This window comes from Penaeus monodon, chromosome 3 (genome assembly GCF_015228065.2).
Source record: "Penaeus monodon isolate SGIC_2016 chromosome 3, NSTDA_Pmon_1, whole genome shotgun sequence".
Lineage (NCBI taxonomy): Eukaryota > Metazoa > Arthropoda > Malacostraca > Decapoda > Penaeidae > Penaeus > Penaeus monodon.
The window spans coordinates 61684354-61692008 of NC_051388.1; the positions used below are offsets into that span (position 1 = coordinate 61684354).

The 7655-nt window shown below is 38.0% G+C and overlaps 1 protein-coding gene across 1 annotated transcript in view; it reads right to left on the minus strand.

The window, feature by feature from the left end:
• Positions 1-120, minus strand: part of LOC119597784 (5'-3' exoribonuclease 1-like) — a gene marked incomplete in the record, with an annotated part of 24451 nt that extends 24331 nt beyond the window's left edge. The window contains 1 exon segment of the mRNA XM_037947423.1: positions 1-120. This exon segment is cut by the window's left edge and continues 126 nt beyond it.
• Positions 121-7655: the final 7535 nt, after the last annotated feature.

Genomic DNA, 7655 nt, shown 5'->3' on the forward strand with positions numbered 1-7655 from the left:
CAGCTCACGTCCTCCCTGGCTGAAGACCCACAAACCAGCCGAGTTTCACCTTGTATAAACGCGTCTCGTCAAAAGTTGTGCAATGTTTTGGTTCCTTCTCTCAGCTGAGTGCGAACCGGGCCGATGGTTCTCTCTCGGATAGCTTTAACCTTTATTTACTTATTATTATTATCATTGGTCATTATTCATTCCTGTTATTAAACATTTTTAATCGTCAATATTATTATTAATATCATCTGACATTTTTAACAATTTTTATTTATTATTATCATTATTTATTTATTTCTCTTATTTATTTTTTTTCACTGTTTATATTGTTATTAATATCAGCCGATATCTATAACCATTATTTACATTTATTATTAGCATTAATCATTACTCATTCTTCCTATTAAACCTTTTTAAACTGTTTATTTCACCATTGATATAATTTTCAAAAATCCTATACTGCTATTCTTTATCTAATACTGTATTTTATTATCGTTATCATTACCATTAATGTCATCATTAAGTACTAGTTATAGTCTATAATATTTTACCAACGATGAGATAATGTTAGCCCACTCTTAATATTAGCAATTTTTCGGAAGGATGTCGTAGCAGTAGTATCTGAGTGAATCATGCCAACTTTTTTTTACTTGTTTGGTAAAGGCTGCAGTTTATTTTTGTACTTTATAATTGTTATCACTGATGTTACCACTATTGTCTTCACTAATGTTATCTTTACTGTAATAATCGTTTCCATTGTAATCTATCACTATATATTTTTTGTCGTCGATAGCATAACTGTTATCATTATTACTAGCATCGTCGTTATTATTATTACCATTATTATTATTTTATTATTATTATTATTATTATTATTATTATTATTATTAACAATCTTATTATAATTTTCATTATAAATGTTATTGATATTTTCATCATTATTAGTCTCATAATCATTATTTTTTTATATTACTATTATCACTGTCAACATTATTTTGTTATCATTATCACTATAATTACCATAGTCATTATTACCATTACTATTATTATTATCACTATAATTACCATAGTCATTATTACCATTACTATTATTATTATCACTGTTATCATTATCATTATTGTTATTATCATTACTATTATTATCATTATTATTATTATTATTTTTATTTTTATTATTATTATTATTATTATTATTATTGTAGTGGTTGTTGTTGTCATCATTATTATTACTGTTATTATCATTATTATCATTACTACCATCATTATTGTTATCACAGTCATTTATCATCATTGTTATTATCGTTATGATTGGTATTATTATCATGAATTTCGTTATCACTGACATTATTATTATTATTAATATGATGGTTATTATTAATAGTAAAGTTTCTTATTATTATCCTTATTATTATTGTATTTTTTTCTATCATTATTATGATTATTGTTATCATCACTATTTTTATCATCATTATCATTATTATGATTATTGTTATCATCATTATTATTATCATATGCACATATCATCATTATTAATATCATTATAATCATCATTACTATAATTGTTCCTATTGTTGTTACTGATGTTATTATTGTTGCTGTGGTCAGGAAGGGCTGAGGGAGGCCATGCCATGGTCACGCCGGTCAGGAGTTTCTGGCACAGATCCAGGGCTTACTGCAGGTGGCGTTCCAGGCCGTTATGACCAATATGAAGGCTCAGCTACTTGCACAATGCGGATGCAGTTACAGGCCTTGAAAGCCGAGACTGACGTCTTGCAAAGCGAACTCACTATCGTTCAGCATGTCCTACCATGCAACATGGGGGAATGTCCTACTTGTTAGGTGACAAGGCGTTACACCTCAGTGCTGTTCCTTCTGCACAGGCGCTCTCGGTCGAGAGTCACTCCATTGCCTACAACAGTAGGGTAGTCAAGAGCTGTGGACTACTACCCTCCATCCTGCACAGACGACCCTCATGGCGACACCCTGACATCCCATGAGGAGACACCAACTTCCAGCGCCTTACATGAGACGTCGAAGACCAAGACAGTGTCGACGCCTGCCCTGATAATGGTGCCTACAATCTTTACGTCTCTCCTAACATGCCGGCCTGCCTCCAGGCAGCGGCCTCCCTCAAGCAGTGGTGCTGTTCTGTTCTTGGCCTAATCTCCCATCGGTCTGCTCACCCATGGCGATGAGTGTTTAGTTGGAGGCCGAGTACGAAATAAGAGACATCGCTCCTACTCCGGAGTACTACGGGACACCTACGTCCACTCTCACACACCCTTTGTCACAGCAGGAACCCAGTCTTCGACGACGTTCCATTGTTCTAGGCTGGCCGAGAAACCAGCCACGACGCTGTCCCGACCCCCAGACACTGTTGGTTTGAGTGTAACTCGTCGAAGAGGCGCTATGACAAATCCGCGCATCCTCTTCATTTGGTCGTCGGACTCTTAAAAGCTTAATGACCCGGACCCCAGACCAAAGAGCAACATTCCAAAAGCAACGACGATTAAGGATTGCTGAACAAATGAGGACTGCTGAAGCCAAGGATGTTAAATCATAGCATCTCTCAAGATTTGAATTCTCAGTTCTGAAGAAAAGACATGGAAAACAGGTGCAGCATACCTCACCGCACGGGAATTTAGCCTGTTTTCCGGAATTATCGATTCATGTCACTCGGAAATATGTAAACATTACAAATATATTCATATCACTACAGTACTACCATTATTAGATGAAACTGCGAGCAAAGAAAAAACCTGGGGGCCTTTACTTTGCTTATTTTATTGCTACTGAATACATCTCAAATGTTTGGGATACCACGGCCGATCAGCCCAATGATCATTCCGTTTTATGAATGAAATAATCATTATACTACCAAAAAAAAAAAAAAAATGAGGTACGGAAATAAGGAAAGATAAAGGAACATAAGGAACAAAAATCGCTAGGAACTTTTAACCTTCAGACATCCTAGTATCAATCCCAACATGACTTGACCCAGATAGTCAACAACCAAAGCCTTTATGTCCGCCTGTTCAAATCTCTTCGTGCTCGAAACCACATGATGTTTAACTCTGCGATATCTTTGATTGCTTAGAAATGCCTTCTGTGATCGATTTTATGAGAGTCGCTCTGGGAAGTCTAGCAGGGGCGAATCGCAATGACAGCCACTATTACTCGTAGTGTGTAAGACAGAACATTCTTAGAAAAAATCTTACAAGTTGGGAATGATAATAGGACATCTTAAAGTGTTAGTAGTTCCTAGTGCCTCTTGACCCATATGCTCATTTATGCTCTTTATTTTTATAGTAGCGTTTGTTGCCCAACTACAAGGTGCCCATAGAATAACTCTCAGGTAAATAAATGACCTCGTAGTCACCTAAGAAAGTAAATAAGCGTCTCTGCTTTACTAAAAAGGTAACATAAAAAGAGGATCCATATTATAAATTTATTTAGCAGTCTTTCACAAAACACCAGTGTACAAAATAACACCCTTACTTGGCAAAAACAAAGGCAACCTGCAACAACACTACCCAAACAATTTATTCAAAAGCACTGTCCACGTAACGCCAAAAAAATATTCTTTTGACTGATGAAAAAAACGGGTAAAAACAGACATAAGGTGAAGTAATCGAAGAGGAAGAGGTAAGAATAAGACAAAGTAAATTTGGAACAAGATGTAAGTAGTGTAGAGGCAGTGTTGCATACAGCTGAGTAGTGTAGATGTAGATGTAGAACAAAGATCAGCAGGGAAGCTATGTCCGAAGACATGAAAATGTAATTTTATTCTCTATAATATATAAACACTGAAGGAAAACGGCAGAGCCACGCCAACTTCAGTAACGACCCGTGACGTCAGGGTAACAGGCGGCTCGAGATCGTACTAGTCTGCGAAATAACCTCCTTGATGTCTGAGGAAAATCATCTAGTCTCAGGAGAAGCATAACTGAACACTCAACCCTAGAGTCTGGAGTACTCTGATTCGCCAACTTTCTCTTGAGAGAACAAATTTGTGTAGAACAATTAAAAAGATGCAAGTCTTAAATACAGTAAATAAGTTAATATTCAAAGTGACTTTGCATATCGATGGGGTCTTCTCACACCACACTAGCCATGTATATATAAATTATGCCACGGAATCCCCCTCCCCCACCAGGTCCGTGGCATACTGAATTTACACCATAAAGTGTAAACTCAGTACAATAAAAAAAGATACTTGGTGTGTCATAGTACTAATGAGTACTGTGAGTTGCCAGTGCTGTCTTGCCAGAGATCGGATGTACTATAATCAGTGGTTTGAAGTGATATATGACAATTATTCTTTATAAACATGTTTTTTTTTTTTTAATCCACGCAGCCGGGAACATGTAATGCCCATTATAGATTTATCTTGTGAAATGTGTTTAAACGTAAATGGCTCCACAAGTGCTCAGTCACTAAAGAGTCAGCTATTCAGCACAAACTTTGACAGACATTTATATCCATTAAGACTGCCCACTTACGTACTCCTGTCAATAGTGAACATAACAGTATTGATATCGGTAACATTTTTTTTTTAATCAGGTAAAGTTACGTAAGGTCTCCTAACTGACTCCTTGGTGGCTGAGTACTTGCGGAGCCATCTGTGTGCAACAAAATTCAAAAACAGTACAGTGTATAAGACATATACGTGTGGCCAGTGGACTATTCTTCCCCCCTCCCCCTAGCTTCTGCATATTCTGTTCTGCTGTTTCCTGAGAATTTTCTTCTACTTAAGACAATTCTTAAGATTTTTTTCCACACCTGAGAGAGATGTTAGAAAAAATCCTGAGAAACTTTATATCAAACATATATGGTCTAACAGAAATATAATTGCATACGTAGCAATAACATTAATAATTCCTTAGCATAGCAACTCAATTTTATCATTGTAAGAAGGAAAGGTAAACAACACTGAGTTCAATGGTCGCCCATTGTCCCATTTTTTACGACTGAGATAACCTACCTGTTTACTAAAACAAAAGACTGATGCTATCGTAGTTATTAGAGCTATTTATTTTTTAGTTATTAGTTATTTACGACTGAGATAACCTACCTATTTACTAAAACAAAAGATTGATGTTGTCGTAGTCGTAATTTATTTATTTACGATTTACGACTGAGATAACCTGTTTACTAAAATAAAAGACTGATGTTATCGTAGTTATTAGAGGTTTATCGTAAATTTGGTTTCAAGCTGATAGTAACTGATCGCGAAGATGGCTGGAGAAAAAAGCAATCTCTTAATATCACATTTATCTCATGTCTTTTACTATATTACTTCTATCATATCACTGAATGTGATATCACGCCTGATCACTTGGAAGGCTGCAGAAAAAGTGGTACTCATTTACCTTCCAAAGGCAAATAAATATTCTTCTGTTGTTTATTACTCGAGATAGATATTATTCTTTTAACTGATTGAATGAACCGGTTCACAAATGCATCCACTTCAGCCATCGTATAGGCTGGAATATTTTTGGGAAAAAAGTTTATATATTGTTAAAAGAAAAAAAAAACTTGTCCAGTCCGTGCACCATGTTTTGTTCTAGAAACTTTGATCTAGCTATTGAATTTATGGACACCGTTAATGTGGATATCCTATAATTTCAAATTATATAAATGTATTTTTAACAGAAAGGCCTCGCTAGTCCAATAAATGGTGTTACTGGCAGAGGGCTACCGCTACTGCCCTCCCTCTCGGCAAGTCGAGGTAGGATGTTGGTCCCGTAGTAAGGGTGACCATCAGCCGGAGTTACCGGGGCAAACCCCAAGGAAACCCCACAGGCCCTGTAGCTCACTGCCCTTCTTTCTGGTGGGGCAATGTTGGCTGAATGGCAGGGTGGCATCCACCCTGAGTGAGTGCCCACCCTTTGCAGCAGGATGATTGATTGCCACTGCTATCGTGGAAATTGAAGCGAGGTGAGAAGCCTGGAAGCACCATGGTAAGTATGGGTGGTTCCACATATTACTGGTCGGGTAGTAGCGGTAGTTCCACATATTACTGGTCGGGTAGTAGCGGTAGTTCCACATATTACTGGTCGGGTAGTAGCGGTAGTCACCATCTTCAAGGAGAAGCCATAACTTTCTCTAGCATCTCTAGACCTTTGTCCTCCGTAGCCGAGGTTACTCCAGCTGATGAGCGTACAATGGCACTGAGACTGAAGCATTATTTGGCTTTATGTCTCTTATTGCTGTGTGCGCTCCTACTTAATGTAATATGATGTCGATTTTCTCTGCCAAACTCGCATCTGGGGCAGCTGTCTACAGTAAGATAGTTATATTGTTCTGAGTGGCCTCAGTGCGGTATCCAGATGATGGAGCTGGATGCGAGATGTCTGTCGGTCCCCATGGCTCAGGAGCTGATTCCAGCAGCGAGAATAGCCTTCTACGGGGCTTTTCTAGATTCCAGAGTGTGAGGATTTCTGGTACTTGATACCAGTGCCCCTACCTGCATTGCTGGTCATGGTACAATGATATTGGTCATGTGACCAAGATGATTGACTACAACCTTATTAATACTCACATTAAGATCTTCCAAAACTAGAGGTCTACCAGAGTGCCCAGCCAGGTCTGTGGTATCGACCATAGATTGGTCTTGGTTACCTTTTAGGTCCACTTCAGTCCAGTGTTCACCCAGGGTCCTCCACTTCGACAGATTAAGGGGAGGGGGGGGAGTGCGTCTGAAGGTTTGCCGAGGCTATTTCTGATCATTTTGCAGCACTCAGCAACCTGACGGACCATAGAGTACTGTAGGATACCTTCAAGAGCAAAGTGCTTGATACAGCTCAGGAGTCCATTGGCGACCACCCAAAGTCACTGCAAAATTTTATCTCTAGATTCAAGAGTCACAAGTTTATTTGTCATTATCATAGTACACGTTGTGAATAATTTCATAGCTCATGTCATTGTTGTCTGCTGAACAAAGCTCTCTAGCTAACACGATGGGTCCACTGGTACCCGAAATAGAATTATCCACATCCTGTAGAATTATCCATATCCTATATTGCTCGGCCACCTACTCGCGCCTCGCCCTCGAGGCGCCTTCAAGGGTGACCTAACTTGGCTGGTCGTCTCGTTCTCGTGCGTCGTCCTGGTTCAACTTCGTGGCTGCTCATCAATGTTGTCCTCATCCACGTGGTCCACTGGTACCCGAAATAGAATTATCCACATCCTGTAGAATTATCCACATCCTATATTGCTCGGCCACGCCTAGATACAGTAAACACAAGAAAAATTACTTTATACAAGTAACAAAAGTGGAACATATAATATGAACAGGTCAAAACGTGTCTAAAATTGTGATAATTGTGTTTTTTGTATTTTTCTCGAAAAATGTCATAGTTTCTAATCTTTTCAAGACATTAAGAAGGGTGTTTCATCTGCAAGGGGCGTTACACAGAATGGATTTCTGAACCAATGCTGTCTGTCCTTGAGAACAGCATATATTTATGTTGTTTCCTCAAGTATTATGAGTACATTCAATTCTATTAAATATGAACTGAATATTCGCACATCATATGTTTGGATATCGCAAGTACAAAATAATATTAGAACAGAAGTGCTTTGAATATTGGATTCGCGGACTCGTATTTTGACGTGTTATACATTATTCTCACCAATGTTTTTGTGCTCTAATAATTGTTTTA